Here is a 17,409-nt window from a genome sequence, read left to right on the forward strand (position 1 = left end):
AAGGAAAAAGTCAATTTTAGAATTTAAAAAAGATTACTAAAATATAATTTTTAGTCTGCTATTTAAATTATCCTTTCTATGGTTTTAGTTGTTGTTAATTTATCTCTTCATTACAACTTATCAATATATTCTTCTATGAGATGAGATCTCTATCTGTCAGGCAGGCTGGGATGCTGTGCTATGATCATAGATCATTGCAGCCTTGAACTTCTGGTTCAAGCCATCTTCCTGCCTTAGCCTGTCAAGTTACTAGGATTCCTGAGCACAAGCTACCTGCCTGGCTCAACTTACTTTCATATTAAGTAAGTTGTCTACTAAAAGGGTTTTTGTTTTTTTTGTTTTTTCAGAACAGAAAATATATATATATTTGGTCCTAAAATCTGTATTGAATCACTTCCATTCCAATATTGACAATGCCCACAGTAATGTTGGCTCTTCAAATTTTTTATTTCTATGTACACCCATCACTATAATGCGAAAAGTTACAAAATTTTTGATGTCAGAAATCTGCATTGGTTTGGTGCACTAATACAAACATCAGCAATTTTCATTAAAATATATATGTATGAGCACTCACAAACACACATACAGATTCATTCACCCAATACAATGCTGTAAATTGTGATGGAAAGATAACTTATTACCAGATTCTGAGAAAATTTTCCATATATGAGGCCAATGGATCTGGTCCAAGAAACTGTTGCCCAGGTATATTTAAAATCTTCATAATACAATAGCAACAATTAAAAATTTATTTCATATTCCCCCCCCACTATCTGTTAGATAACTCAAAGATCCATGATTTATACAACCACATTTATTTTTCAGCTGCAATCTATACTAAATTGTATTTTTAGTATATCTTAAATTGTATAACATGCATACAGTCTATTGCTATTCTTCATATTTTGTTTAAATATGGTTATACTTTGGCCTATATTGTTTTAAATACTATGACCTTGTAATAGCTATTAGTGTACATATTGTGGCAGACATACCCAAAGCTGACTCACGATAAGTTATGGCCTTCAGTAATTCCTTTCCCTTGAATGTGGGTAGAACCTGTGACTTATAACTAGTAGAATGTAGCAGACATAGTGGGATGTCAATTCCTTGATTACATTACTTTATATGACAAGGAACAGCACTCACTTATGTTATACTACATATAACTTTGTCTTAGCTTTAGATTGGAGAGTGACATTCTTCTGCTGACCTTGACTGGCCACATGTCAGAAAGTTGTGGTTATCTCTATGACCTGAGAGTAGACTCCATCTGACAGTCAGAAAGAAGCTGAGTACTTCAGTCATACAACGAAAACAGAATTAAACCCTGGCACGATGGCTCATGCCTGTAATCTTAGCACTTTGGGAGGCCAGGTAAGCAGATTACTTGAGGTCAGGAGTTCGAGATTGGACTTACCAACAGGGCGAAATCCTGACTCTACTAAAAATACAAAAATTAGCTTGTTGTGATGGCTGGCACTGGTAATACCAGCTACTCAGGAGGCTGAGGCAGGAGAATTGCTTGAACTCCTGAAGTGAAGTTCGCAGTGAGCTGAGATCACACCACTGCACTCCAGCCTAAGCAACAGAACAAGATTTCATTTCAAAAAAGTAAAATAATAAAATAAAATAAAAAGGAATTAATTATGTCAAAAACCTAAATGAGCTTGGAAGTGGATTCTTACCCTATCAAGCCTCTAGATGAAAAGGTAGTCTGGCTGACAACTTGATTTCAAGACCCTGAGTAGGATTCTCCGAGGTGGTGCCCAGAATGCTGAACAAACAAGCTATAAGAGAATAAGGTTGTCTTGAATTAAGCTGTCTTTGGGAAAATTTTGAGCAGCAATAGAAAACGAATGAGGATAACTATACAGCCCACTTTTTGAAGGGTGTGGAATTCTAGATGCACTTTCCCAGATGACTCTGAGAATTATTTTGCTAGATTCTCACAAATATTTGACATTGGGAGCATATTAAAAGTATAAATTATTTTTCAGTGAATATGCATTTTTGCATAAATATGTAGTTTTTTAAAAAGTCTAAAACTATAGTCCCTTGATTCTACCGATATTTTGACATCAAAAATATTAAAAAATGTACCCTGTCCTTGATCCAAATTAATATGATGTTTCTATATGAATATATTAAACTTATTTACAAGTTAGATTTAGTAGCATTAAATAATCATGGGAATCCAAACAATCATGTTGTATAACTACTGAATATAAAGTCAAAATCAATTTACCCATATTTTGTTTTGCTGTTTCTCATTTATCTTGTGAATAATATTGGTACATACTATTATTTCCTTGATGATAGACTTGGTGAGTTTGGGTACATTTCTCTTTTATGAGACTGGGTCTTGTTCTGTTGTCCAGGCTGTAGTGCAGCAGCACAATTGTAGCTCACTGCAGTCTTGACATTCCAGGCTCAAGTGATCCTCCCACTTCAGCCTCTTGAGTAGCTGGGACTACAAATGCACGCCAATGCACCTGGCTAATTTTTATTTTTTTTATTTTTATTTTTATTTTTTTGTAGAGCCAGGATCTGGCTAGGTTGCCTATCCTGGGCTCAAACTCCTGATCTCAAGTGATCCTACTACCTCAACCACCCAAAGTGCTGAAATTACAGGTGTGAGCCACCATGAGCAACAGTAGTTTTTGTATTGAATTGATAAGTCAACATTTTTTTCATACCAAGGCACAGCTAACATAGCATGATGGTTAACTTCTTGGAATGACTTGCTAAAAATTACCTTTAAATTACCTAATTTTGTTGCTTTTCTTAAAGAAAATTTAACTTTCTCTATTTTATTTATTTATTTTTATTACACAACATTCTGGGGTGCATATGCAGAATGTGCAGGTTTGTTATTGTTACATAGGTATACACATGCCGTGGTGGTTTGCTGCATCCATCCCCGTCACCTACATTAGGTATTTCTCCTAATGTTATCCCTCCCCAATCCCACCACCCCGTTACCCCTCCTTTAGTCTCCCCACTCCTTAACAGGCCTTGGTGTGTGAAGTTTTCCTCCCTGTGTCCATGTGTTTTCACAGTTCAACATCCACTTATGAGTGAGAACATACAGTGGTTTTCTGTTCTTGTGTCAGTTTGCTGAGAATGATGGTTTCCAGCTTCATTCATGTCCCCAAAAAGGACATAAACTCATCCTTTTTTATTGCTGCATAGTATTCAGTGGTGATATGTGCCACATTTTCTTTTTTTAAAATTTATTTATTTATTTATTTATTTATTCATTATACTTTAAGTTCCCGGGTACATGTGCAGATTGTGCAGATTTGTTACATAGGTATACAGGTGCCATGGTGGTGGTTTTCTGCATCCCTTATCCCATCACCTACATTAGGTATTTCTCCTAATGCTATCCATCCCCAATCCCCCCACCCACTGCTATTTCTCCCCTACCCCCTCAACCTCCAGGACCCAGTGTGTGATACTACCCTCCCTGTGTCCATGTGCTCTCATTGTTCAACACCCACTTATGAGTGAGAACACATGACATTAGATTTTCTCTTCTTGTGTCAGTTTGATGATAATGATGGTTTCCAGTTTTATTCATGTCCCTGCAAAGGACATGAACTCATCCTTTTTTATGGCTACATAGTGTTCCATTGTGTATAGCCACATTTTCTTTATCCAGTCTATCACTAATCAAAAAACATATGAAAAAACACTCATCATCACTGGTGATTAGAGAAATGCAAATCTATTTTATATTTGTTGGCTTGTTTTTCTGAAGACATTTGATTAATTGCTATTTATATAAAAATATTTACTTCATGGAGAATGTCAACTATATTAGAATAGTTACTAATTCAATCTTTTCATTTATTTTAAATCTTTTCCATATCTGAGAATATGTTGCCTTCCTTATAATTTATATAGTTTGGCCTTTATTCATTTTTCATTTGAATACTTTGTCTTAGATCTCTCTCTCTCTCTCTCTCTCTCTGTGTGTGTGTGTGTGTGTGTGTGTGTGTGTGCATTTAAGAAGCAGAGCTCAATGTAGTTTTTAGTCCTTTCTCTTTATTTCCTGTTTTCTAATGTATCTCTATTAATTCCTTATTATTTGCTTATTTGTTTATAATGATTAGTTGTATTTTTAATTTCTATTCAACATTACAAATGCTTAACACATTGATTAAAAGAAAGATTCTTGATTTTTGAGTAATTTTCATTAATCTCATGTTTTATTGCATTATATTTTAAGCATGTTGTTTCATCTATCATGATTTGTAAGTTTTAATTGACAATGCCAATATGTTCAGAGACGCAGATTTCATTTAATTGATTTACTTTGGAATGGGATGAGCTATTTCTGTCTATAAAAATAATACTTTTAAAATAATTTTTTATTCCTATTTGAATTTTAACCACACATTAATCTTCCCATTGCCTCTTCTTCTGGCATATTATTAATGTGTTCTTACTCTCCATTTTTTTCTTTCAAATTAGTTCTTTAGTCATGGTTTTGTATGTTTTAAATTTTCCCTTCTATTTCTTTCATTTGCGCTTTATCTAACAAATTACTTTTTTACATAATTTGTTTTTTTTAATCAGAATGGCTATGATTTTTCTAGAACTTTTGTGTTTCCATATAAATTTCAGAATTTTTTTCTTTACTTCTGTGAGAAATTTCATTGGTATTTTTATAGGAATTGCTTTGAATCCATAGATTGCTTCAGATAGTATGAACGTTTAAATAGTATTGATCTTTCAATCCATGAACATGGAATATCTTACTGTTTTTGTGTTTTTCCTTCAATTTCTTTCTATTTTTATTGTTTTATAGTTTTCACCGTAGATATCTTTCTTTAGTTAGGTTTATTCCTAGGTATTTTATTTTTAGCTAATGTAATTGAGATTACTTTGTTTATTTTTCAGATTGTTTACTGTTGATATGTAGAAGAGCTACTGGTTTTTGTGTTAATTTTGTATTCTGCAACTTTATTGAATTTGTTTATTAGGACTAATAGTTTTTTAGTGGAGACATTAGATTTTCTAAATAAAAGATTATATCATCTGCAAATTAGTGTAATTTGACCTTTTTTTTTTCCAATTTAGATATCCTTTATTTTTTTTCTCTTGTTTAATTGTTCTGCTTAGGACTGTTAGAACTATGTTGAGTTAAAGTGATGAAAGTGGACATCCTTAACTTGTTAAAAGGCTTTCAATCTCTTCCCATTAAATGTAAAACTAGCTATGTATTTGTCACATATGGCTTTTATTGTAATGAGGTCCTATACCCATTTTTTAAAAGTATTTTTTATAAAGAATGTTGAATTTTAGCAAATGCTTTTTTTTGGTATCTATTGAAACTATCCTGATTTTTGTCATTCAATCTACTGATGTGATATATCACATGTATTTATTCGTGTATATTGAACCATCTTTGCATCCCTTGGATGACTTTCACTTGACCAAATAGAATTCTTCCTTGCTGTTTGACCTTTAGCAAATTACATACTACACTGTACTTCAGTTTCTTCATCTGTAAAATGGCTTTAATGGTTATATCTACTTCATAAGGTTGTTATGAGGTTTAAAATAGTTGTCCAGTCATGTGCCACATAATGATATTTTCGTCAATGTCTGACCGCATGCATGACAGTGGCCCATAAAATTGAAATAGAGATGAAAAATTACTATTGCTTAGTGACATTATAGCTCTCATTACATTATTTAGTACAGTAACATGCTATACAGGTTTTCAGCCTAGGAGCAATAGACAATATCATCCATATAGCCTCAGTGTAGTAGGCTGTACCATGTAGGTTTATGTAAATGCATTCTATGATGTTCCCACAGCAACAAAATTGCCTAAGGATGCATCTCTCAGAAAGTATCCCCATCATTAAGTGATACATAGTTGTATATGTAGCATGTTTAGAGAACTGCCTGCTATATACTAGGTGCCCTTTGTTATCAGTCATTAATAACAAAAATTCATCTTATTATTAAACCTATTAGTTTTTCTGATTATACTCTTTGATTAGAAATGGCTTACCATCCACATTACAGACTCAGGATTTCTCTTAAGTCATAGTCTTCTATGAAGTCCCATCTATGAATTTGTTGCTTCTCTTTATTCTTACTATAATATCAATAGGTAAAAACTCTGAATATTTCTTTCAGCCATATTTTCCTCTTGAGTTTCTTATTTGACCCTTACTGTGGAGAGAAAGAAGGGTTCAATGGAAATAGAAAGGAAATGTCTAGAATTCACTTTTTGTTTAACTAAAATCTGTAGATATATTCTAGTTTATAACAGAGTAAAATTGTTAAACTATGGATTGGGAATAAACCTTCCTTAAAGCATACATATTCAGATTGGGGTTCATAAATCTCAGCATATACTTGAGTTGACCTCATACAGTATAGTCTAGCCCTCCTTAATAGTTCTATTTTTTTTTTAACAGTGTCTCCATAACTTATTTGTTTATCTTTGGTAGTCTGCTCACCATATTCCTGATTTGATTGGGACAATCTGTGCTTGCATCTATTGTCCTGTTGTGATTAAAAGAGACTCTTTTCTCTCTCAAAACTGTCTGAGTTTGGACTATATTTATTTTGTCCCTCTAGTCAAAAGCAAATCTTCAGATCATTAAATTCCAACTCACTCAAAACTGACCAGGAAGGAGCAATATGGTTTTATTCCATTTCTCCTTGCTGCTATTTGTTAATATTTACTTTTTTTGTCCTCTGTAACTTTTAAGCCAATGCCATTTTCCTATCTCACCACAATCTCATCTGCCTACTTTCTGAGAGTTTTTTCCTTTTAACTACCAAGAAATAAAACTGGCATTAAAAATGTGGTTTTACAGATATGTACATATTTTTAAATACATTAATTAATGTTGGCAATATTTTGCCCTAATGTGGTTAGAGTTTAATTCTTGCAATATTCTTGAAATAGTCTTGCAAATATTTTTTCTTAGAAATCAGTTACTGAGGTTTGATGCTGTCACTTAACAATTTTTATAGAGTTATATATCTACAAATTTTGATATTTAGAATTTTTCCTATTTGATATAGGTGGCTTACTTGCTGTGTTTGAAAAATTAATTTATAATGATGATATGAATTATATTTTAAGATGAATTTGTTAGTTCATTTTATGATGTTGTCACAGAAAATATTAGAAATAAGAAATTTCTACCTGAGAAAGAGTAGTACTCAGGAATAATTGAAACAAGGCACTGGTAGCAGTACGAAACAGGTCAGAAGGTTTGTTAGTAAAAAATCTACATTTTATAATAATTATTTTTAATATTTAAAAATAAGTGGAAAATAATAGTTTAAAAAATTGACAAAATGCCACTGAAATAGATAGAAAACCTTAACACTACTGAATTAAAAAAAGAAAAAACTAGTACTAATAACACAAAATGGGAAATATACTTGATTTTGTAGCCAGTAATTCTGCTGAACACTTGCAGAATTGGTTTTAAGAGAAAAATTATGCCTGGAACAGAGTAGCTCCTCCAGAGGCAGATAAGCATCCTCATCAAGCAGCTCCCTGAGCTCAAAGCCAAGTAAATCCATGAAGATGGGGAAAAAACAGCGCAAAAAAAGATAAAACCATCAAAGATCAGAATGTCTCTTCTCCTTCGAGGGATCACAACTCCTCATCAACATGGGAACACAACATGACTAAGAAAGAGTGCGACAAATTGAAAGAAACAGGCTTCAGGAGGTGGGTAATAACAAACGTTTCTGAGCTAAGAGAACACATTCTAACCCAATGCAAAGAAACTAAAAACCTAGAAAAAAGGTTAGATGAAATGCTAACTAGAATAACCAGCTTAGAGAAGAACATAAATGACTTGATGGAGCTGAAAAACACAGCACGAGAACTATGTGAATCAAACACAAGTTTTAATAGCTGAATCAATCAATCAGAAGAAAGGATAACAGAGACTGAAGATCAACTTAATGAAATAAAAAGAGAAGGCAAGACAATAGAAGAGTGAAAAGAAATCAACAAAACCTCCAAGAAATAAGGGATTATGCGATAAGACCTAATCTTCATTTGATCAGTATACCTGAATATGACAGGGAGAATGAATCGTGCTGGAAAACACGCTCCAGGATATTATCCAGGAGAACTTCCCTAGCCAGCAAGTCAGTACAACATTCAAATCCAAGATATACAGAGGACTCCATAAAAATATTCCTCAAGAAGAGCAAACCCAAGGCACATAGTCATCAGATTCACCAGGGTTGAAAGGAAGGAAAAAATGCTAAGGACAGCCAGAAAGAAAGGACAGGTCACCCACAGAGGGAAGCCAATCAGACTCACAGTGGATCTCTCTGCAGAAACCCTACAAGCCAGAAGAGCGTGGGGGCATGCATATTCAACATCCTTAAAGAAAAGAACTTTCAACCCAGAATCCCATATCCAGCCAAACTAAGCTTCATAAGTGAAGGAGAAATAAAATCCTTTATGGACAAGCAATTGCTGAGAGATTTTTTATCTTCACCAGACCTGCCTTACAAGAGCTCCTGAAAGAAACACTAAACATGGAAAGGAATAAGTACCAGCCACTGCAAAAGCACACCAAATGGCAAAGACCGAAAATGCAGTAAAGAAACTGAGTCAACTAACAGGCAAGAAAACCAGCCAGTAACGAAATGGCAGCATCAAATTCACACATAACAACATTAACATTGAATGTAAATGGCCTAAGTGCCCCAATCGAAAGACACACACTGGAAAAGTGGATAAAAAGTCAAGACCCATTGGTGTGCTGTATTCAGGAGACCCATCTTATGTACAAAGACACACACAGACTCAAAATAAAGGGATAGAAGAAGATTTACCAAGCAAAGGGAGAACAAAAAAAAAGCAGGTGTTGCAATCCTAGTCTCTGATAAAATGGACTTCAAACCAACAAAGATCAAAAAAGACAAAGAAAGGCATTACATAAAGGTAAAAGGATCAATCCAACAAGAAGAACTAACTATCCTTAATATACATATACCCAAAACACAGGCACCCAGATACATAAAGCAAGTTCTTAATAACCTAAAAGGGGACTTAGACTCCCATACAATAATAGTGGGAGACTTCAACACTCCAGTGTCAATGTTAGATAGATCAACGAGACAGAAAATTAACAAGGATATCTAGCACTTGAATGCAGAGCTGGACCAGGTGGACCTAATAGACATATACAGAATGCTCCATCCCAAATCCACATAATATACATTCTTCTTAACACCACATTGCACTTACTCTAAAACTGACCACATAATTGGAAGCAAATCACTCCTCAGCAAATGCAAAAGAATGGAAATCATAACAGTCTCTTGAACATAGCACAATCAAATTAGAACTCAGGATTAAGAAACTCCCTTAAATCTACACAACTACTAGGAAATTGAACAACTTGCTTCTGAGTGTCAACCAGGTAAACAATGAAATGAAGGGAGCAATAAAGATGTTCTTCGAAACCAATCAGAATGAAGACACAACTTACCAGAATCTCTGCGACACATTTAAAGCAGTGTCAAGAGGGAAATTTATAGCAATAAACACCCATCTGAGAAACAAGGAAAGACCTAAAATCGACACCCTATCATCAAAATTGAAAGAGCTAGAGGAGCAAGATAAAAAAATCTCTAAAGCGAGCAGAAGACAATAAATAACTAAGATCAGAGCAGAAATGAAGGAGACAGAGATGCAAAAAACCCTTCAAAAAATCAATAAATACAGGATCTGGTTTTTTGAAAAGATAACAAAATAGACCATTCGCCAGATTAATAAAAAAGAAAAGAGAGAAGAATCAAATAGATGCAATAAAAAATGATACAGGGGATATCAACACTGATTCCACAGAAATACAAACTATACAATCAGAGATTACTGCAAATATCTCTAAGCACAGAAACCAGTAAACCTGGAAGAAATTGATAAATTCCTGGACGCTTGCACTCTACCAAGACTAAACCAGGAAGAAGTTGAAACCCTGAATAGACCAATAACAAGGGCTGAAGTTGTGGCAACAATAAATAGCATACCAACCAAAAAAAAAAAAATACAGGTCCTGATGGGTTGACAGCTGAATTCTACCAGATGTACCAACAGGTGCTGGTTCCATTCCTTCTGAAACTATACCAAACAATGCAAAAAGGGGGGGGAATCCTCCCTAACTTATTCTATGAGACCAACATCATCCTGATAGCCAAACCAGTCAGAGACTCAACTAAAAAAGAAAACTTCAGGCCACTATCCATGATGAACATCGATGCAAAAAGCTTCAATAAAATACTGGCAAACTGAATGCAACAGCACATCAAACTTATTCATCATGATCATGTAGGCTTCATCCCAGGGATACAAGGCTGGTTCAATATATGCAAGTCCATAAACGTAATCCATCACATAAACAGAACCAAAACAAAAACCACATGATTATCTCAATAGATGCAGAGAAGGCCTTCAACAAAATTCAACAGCCCTTCATGCTAAAAACACTCAATAAACTAGGTATCAATGGAACATATAATAAAATAATAAAAGCTATTTATGACAAACCTACAGCCAATATCATGTTGAATGGGCAAAAACTGGAAGCATTCCCTTTGAAATCAGGCATGAGACAAGGATGCCCTCTCTCAGCACTCCTATTCAATATAGTATTAGAAGTTCTAGCCAGAGCAATCAGGCAAGAAAAAGAAATAAAGCATATTCAATTAGGAAAGAAGGAATTTCAGCTGTCTTTATTTGCAGATGACATGATTGTATATTTAGAAGACCCCATCATCTTAGCCCAAAATCTCCTTAAACAGATAAGCAACTTCAGCAAAGTCTCAGTATACAAAATCAATGTGCAAAAATCACAAGCATTCCTATACACCAATAATGGACAAACAGAGAGCCAAATCAAGAGCAAACTCCCATTCACAATTGCTACCAAAAGAATGAAATACCTAGGAATACAACTAATAAAGTATGTAAAGGACCTCTTCAAAGAGAACTACAATCCACTGCTCAAAGAAATAAGTGAGGACACAAACAGATGGAAAAACATTCCATGCTCATGGTTAGGAGGAATCAATATTGTGAAAATAGACATACTGCCCAAAGTAATTTATAGATTCAAAGCTATCCCCATCAAACTACCAGTGATCTTCTTCACAGAACTGGAAAAAAACACTTTCAACTTCATATGGAACCTCAAGAGAGCCCACATAGAAAAGACTATCCAAAGCAACAAAAAAAAAAAACAAAAAAAAAAAACCCAAAACCAGAGGAATCACACTGCTGAATTCAAACTATACTACAAGGCAACAGTAATCAAAACAGCATGGTACTGGTACCAAAACAGAGACATAAACCAATGGAACAGAACAGAGGCCTCGGAAGCAAGATCACACTTCTACAACCATCTGGTCTTTGACAAATCTGACAAAAACAAGCAATGGGGAAAGGACTACTTGTTTAATAAATGATGTTGGGAAAACTGGCTAGCAAAGTGCAGAAAGCAGAAACTGGATTCCTTACTGTCATCTTACACTAAAATTAACTCTAGATGGATTAAAGATTTAAACAGAAAACTTAACACTATAAAAACTCTAGAAGAATACGTAGGCAAAAGCATCCAGGACATAGGCATAGGGAAGGAATTCATGACTAAAATACCAAAAGCAAAGACAACAAAAGCCAAGATAGACAAATGGTATCTACTTAAACTTCAGAGCTTCTGTACAGCAAAAGAAACCATCATTAGAGTGAACTGATAACCAACAGAATGGGAAAAAGTTTTGCAATCTACTCATCTGACAAAGGGCTAATATCCAGAATCTACAAAGAACTAAAACAGATATACAAGAAAAAAATCAACAAACCTATTCAAAAGTGGGTGAAGGATATGAATGGACACTTTTCAAAAGAAGGCATATATGAGGCCAACAAACATGAAAAAAATGTTCATCATCACTGGTCATAGAGAAATGCAAATTAAAACTACATTGAGATATCATCTCATGCCAGTTAAAAGGGCAATCATTAAAAAATCTGGAGACAACAGATGCTGGAGAGGATGTGGAGAAACAGAAACACTCTTACACTGTTGGTGGGAGTATAAATTAGCTCAACCATTGTGGAAGACAGTGTGGCAATTTCTCAAGGATCTAGAAATAGAAATTCCATTTGACCCAGCAATCCCATTACTGGGTATATACCCAAAGGACTATAAATTGTTCTATTGTAAAGACACATGCACACATGTTCATTGCAGCCCTGTATACAATAGCAAAGACCTGGAACCAACCCAAATGCCCACCAATGATAGACTGGACAAAGAAAATGTGGCATATATTCACCATGGAATACTAAGCAGCCATAAAAAATGACGAGTCTGTGTCCTTTGCAGGGACTTGGAGGAATCTGGAAACTATCATTCTTAGCAAACTGACACAAGAACAGAAAACCAAACACAGCATGTTCTCATCATAGGTGAACAATGAGAACATGTGGACTCAGGGAGAGAAGCATCACACACTGGTGGTAGTTGGCAGGGTGGGGGGAGCTGGGGAGGGACAGTGGTGGCAGAGGGAGGAGAACATGGAGAGAAATGCCTGATATAGATGAAGGGGGAATAGAGGCAGCAAACTACCTGGTTATGTATGCACCTATGCAACAACCCTTCATGACCTGCACATGTACCCCAGAACCTAAAGTAAAATTTTAAAAAATTAAAAAAAAGAATGATGTACTGATCCATGATACAACATGGATGAACTTTTAAAACATGCTAAATAAAAGAAGCCAGATGCCAAAGGCCACATATTTTGTGATTCCATTTATACAGAATCATAGAAATGGAATTTGAAAGAACCCAGAATAGGCAATTCCACAGAGACAGAAAACAGTTTAGTGGTTGCTAGTGGGTGAGGATAGGAGAGGAAAGGAGTGGCCACTAAATGGAGACAGTGTTTCTTCTTGAGGTGGTGAAATGTTCTGAAATTAGACAGTGGTAATGGTCACATGACATTGTGAATGTACTCAATGCTGTCGAACTGTACACTTTAAAATCATTACAATAATGTAATGAATTTTATGTTATGTGTATTTCATCTTTCTTTCTTTCTTTCTTTCTTTCTTTTTCTTTTTTTGAGATGGGGTCTCACTCTGTCACCCAGGCTGGAGTGCAGTGGCACAATCATGGTTCACTGCAGGCTCAAACTCCTGGGCTCAGCTAATCCGTAATCCTCCCATTTCAACCTCCTGAGTAGCTGCGACTACAGGCATGCACCGCCATGCTCACCTCAGCTAATTATTTTTTTTCAATGAGATGTAGTTTCACTTGGTCGCCGAGGCTGGAGTGCAGTGGCACAATCACAACTTGAGGCAGTCTCCATCTCCAGGGCTCAAACAATTCTCTTGCCTTAGTCTCCCAAGTAGCTGGGACTGCAGGCATGTGCCATCACACTCAGTTGATTTTTGTATTTTTGGTAGAGACAGGGTTTCACCATGTTGGCCAGGCTGGTCTCAGACTCCTGACCTCAGATGATTCTCCTGCCTTGGCCTCCCAAAGTGCTGGGATTACAGACGTCAGCCACTGTGCTCAGCCTCAGCTAATTAAAAAATAAAAATAAAAAATAAAAAAATGTAGAGGGGAGGATCTCACTATATTGCCCAGGTTGGTCTTGAACTCCTGGTCTCAAATGATCCTCTTACCTCAGCCTCCCAATGCACTGGGATTACAATGATCACATTTAAAATGAAACAAAACAACAACAAAACAACGTGACTGCCTGGGAAGAGTGGCTAGAAAACCAGAGTAAGGGGATCTCAAACCACCAGGGGACCTGGGGAGGCCAGCTGGGCCACCCCCTGCATCTAAGTGAGGCCGAGCCCAACCCCTGCAGTGGGAGTGACAGAGTCTGGGCCCAGGCCGGAGCTTTTTTACATCCTTGAACCCCTTCCCACTCATCTCCTTTAAGTACCTGTCAACTCAATTTAGTCTCTTCAATTCAATTTAGTCTTGTGAATTCTCCACCAAAGAATCCAGTGTCACCAAGATGATGTCAATCAAGGAAAAAGATCAATCCTAACCACTGGGCCATGACAGCTGACCTTTGCTGAAAGCAGAGAGTTGCAAAAGGAATCAGATTAAAGATGTTTAACTAACGGTGCCTGGAGCTGCTTCCTAGGAAACGCCATTTGGAAAATCTGAAGGAGAGAAATGCTCTCCAGCCCAGACAGCAAGCCATGACCCTCATAGACTGAAGAGGAGCTGCTTGCCAAGGGCCAAGATTTATGGGGTGGACTCTGTTTACAAAGGAGATGTAATCACATCTCACTTGGCATTTAGTAGAAACAGGCCTACATACCAGGAATGAAAGCCTCAGGAACAAAGAGGTTAATGGCTGCTGCACACACACATACACCATATACATTTGTCTTGAATTTGGGCCACCCAAACATCGAGTTTGGGAATGTCCCTGCTTATGAGGCTTAGTGGAACGCGCAACTTGCCTGCTATTGCAGATGCTAAGATGCCAGTTACTCGCTTTCCCATCCTCTCCCGCAGCTGAGGCAGGGGATTGTCATGGGCTCTGCCCACCAAATGCAGTCGCGTTGGCCTTTGGATTTGGAACCAGAGACACAAAGAAGCTGGTGGCCCCTTAGTGGCAGTGGCAGCAAAAGTTCCTGGTGTGGTAGGGGCAGTTGGATGAGCCACAGATGAGGACTGCGATGACGTCAGGGGCTTGCTTCCGCCTCCGTAGCACCAAGCAGAATTCTGTAGCTCACCTGTGAGCACTTAATAGCGCTGCTTAAATTAGCAAAAGCTGGCTTCTGTAGCCTTCAGTTAAGAACACACCTTCCAGGTGTGGTGGCTCAGGCCTGTAATCTCAGCACTTTCGGAGGTGGAGGCGGGCGGATCACTTAAGCCCAGAGGTTTGAGACTAGCTTGGGCAACATGGTGAAACCTCATCTTTACAAGAGATACAAAGATTAGCAGAGGGTGGTGGTGCAGGCCTGTAATCCCAGCTACTTGGGGGCTGAGATGGGAGAATTGCTGGAGCCTGGGAGGTGGAGGTTGCAGTGAGTTGAGACTGCACTCCAGCCTGGGTTACAGAACAAGATCCAGTCTCAGAAACAAACAAACAAACAAAAAACCGACTCACTCCTTAAAAAAATAAAATAAGAAAAATTACTTTTATTTTCTAATTTTGTAGCTTGAAATGACTTCATCATTTAGCCAGGTGATGACTGTTCTTTCATAAGATGCATTCAAAAATAGTAAACCTTACCAATGTATCAGAACTAGTAATAGTGGATGTAGGCCAAAACATAGCTGTTCCAGCTTTCATGCCTAGTTCTCATAGTTATATGAAATGTGTGGATTCTACTTTTTAAAAAAAATGATTAGTGTGCATCTAAGATTTAGGCTGTAACAAATAGTGAAAAAATTAAACATTTAAAATATTAAAATAAAAGAAGATATCAAGGACTATTTTAGGTCAGGAATAGTTGTAAGCATTAAATAAATACAATATTCTCTACCTAGTTACCCATTCCAACTAGACAAGACTCAAAATGACAGAAGGAGGCAAAATCTATATTTGAAGTAAAATATACAGCCCAGGAGAACATCCTGTCAAAATAAGATGACAGATAATTTCTCTTCCACCAAGTAAGTGTAGTAAGAAGTTTAAATCTGACTGAAATAGGACTATATCCCAAAATAGTTATAAAATCTGTAGCAAGAAATGGGGGCAGCAATAATATTTTATACTGCTATGTGAGGAAAAATTTGATCTACAACGTTATACTAATGAACTACTAAATTTATCTATTTTTAAAGTATTAATTTTATAGAAATATATTCTGCAGACTTACAGTCTGCAAAAGACAGAAATTAATATAAAAAGAAACACTAAATAATAATCTAAAATATTTGTTTGCATATATGTTATACATAGACATATATGCATATATATATATGTCCGTTTAAAATCTCTTCCTATTTGAAGTTACCAGAGTTCTTCATATATTTATCAAGAGAAGGCATTCTCAATTTAGAAGGGCCTATGCAATTATCATCTATAGGAGATACCTTCTTAAAATATAATATTCCCAATATTTTTAGTAGAATGTTAATAATTATCATTCGGGATAATCAGCATCATTTACTTATTGTTAGGAGTTTGGGCAAATCTTAATAAAAATAAAATTATTATTATTTTTTTCTCTTTGATAAGTAATAAGCCCACATTATTGAGTTAGCTACATTACAGTCATCATGATGTCTTAGCTATAAGAATAATTCTGGCGACTGAATTTTTACTTGTTTGATTTTCAGCAAATTACAAATTGAGTTTGTTTGGTATTCACCCAATTTCCTTTTAACAGGCACCTAGTTGAGCTTTTATTCAGGAAAAACAAAGGAAATATTTATCTTAGTCTATTTGCATCCTTTTCTTTATTTGTGCCATTTCTGTCTCACCGTTGTACTCTTCTACAGTCTATGTTGATCTGTGTTCATTCATTCTGGAAAGATCCTCTCTTTATATTAGGTTTGATAACTTAGCTATTGAGTTTTTGGTGTTTAAGGCTGTAATTGCTCAATGTTTTTAAATACTGAGTATAGAGTTGTGTGTGTTTGTATGTGTTTGTTTGCTTTGGTTTTCTTTTTTTTCTTTTTCTTTTTTTTTATTTTAGAAATAGCTTATTCTTTGTAGAAACAGACTTGTGAAAAATGCTGGAGGTTAGAAAGATGCAGGCTGTCAACAAACATGTGCATTTTAATTATGTGTTGCAGCTGTTCGGGAATGTATTAATCTCTAGGCTTCATCATTGTGTGAAGGCTAACTAATTTGGCTTTTTTTTTTCAGAGAAGACAATTTTTGACCTGAATAATATTTAAAGTCTTCATCCACTGTGAAAAATAAAACAACAATAAAGTCCAATGGATGTTTTAATAACTTACTATGTCAAGTTGTCCCTTTAATGTTGTAACATGTGACATTAATATATTCATTCACATTTAGATGTCAAGTAAAGTAGGGTCTTTCTGTGGTTAATATGTTTGCCATAATTAACTCCTGGAAAGAAAATTGGTCAATAAAGAACACAAGATCAGAATGTATAAACTGCCACTATTCTTATGTGTTCACTAATTTCAAAAACCATTAATTGTAAATTGAATATATGATAGCATTTATTCATGTATTATTTCTAATTCCAATAACACTTTGCAAAATTTTGATTACTCTTGTTTTATGTATAAGGGGACTGAGGGCCAGAGTGATTAAATGACTTCGCATGCCTAATTGTCATCCCTAATAAATTATGATTAACCAGTCATCCCTAATAAATTATGATTGTATCAGGCATGTTGCTAGATGCTGGGTATATGGTAG

The sequence above is a fragment of the Saimiri boliviensis genome, chromosome 15 (assembly GCF_048565385.1).
Source record: "Saimiri boliviensis isolate mSaiBol1 chromosome 15, mSaiBol1.pri, whole genome shotgun sequence".
Taxonomy (NCBI): Eukaryota; Metazoa; Chordata; class Mammalia; order Primates; family Cebidae; genus Saimiri; species Saimiri boliviensis.